The sequence below is a fragment of the Belonocnema kinseyi genome, chromosome 9 (genome assembly GCF_010883055.1).
Source record: "Belonocnema kinseyi isolate 2016_QV_RU_SX_M_011 chromosome 9, B_treatae_v1, whole genome shotgun sequence".
NCBI lineage: Eukaryota > Metazoa > Arthropoda > Insecta > Hymenoptera > Cynipidae > Belonocnema > Belonocnema kinseyi.
This window is the reverse complement of record NC_046665.1, coordinates 53,954,918-53,955,223: the sequence shown is the minus strand read 5'-3', so window position 1 is coordinate 53,955,223 and position 306 is coordinate 53,954,918.

Genomic DNA, 306 nt, shown 5'->3' with positions numbered 1-306 from the left:
TCTCTCTCTCTCTCTCTCTCTCTCTCTCTCTCTCTCTCTCTTTCTTACGTCTGATCACTATGTGTATAAACATTAGGTCTCTCCTGTTCCTCTCGTCTACTCCCTTTCCCAGCATCATTCTTCTTTTTTTTACCTTCTCTCCAACCCTCCACTATCTTTTTGTCTCTCTCCTTATCTTCTCTCTTTCACTTATTTTTCTTACCTTCTCTTTCCACCTTGCACTCTCTTTTTATGTCTCTCTATATCTTCTTCTCTCTTTCACTTTGTTTGCCGTCTCTTCTCTTCGTCACGACCTGCTCTCGCATT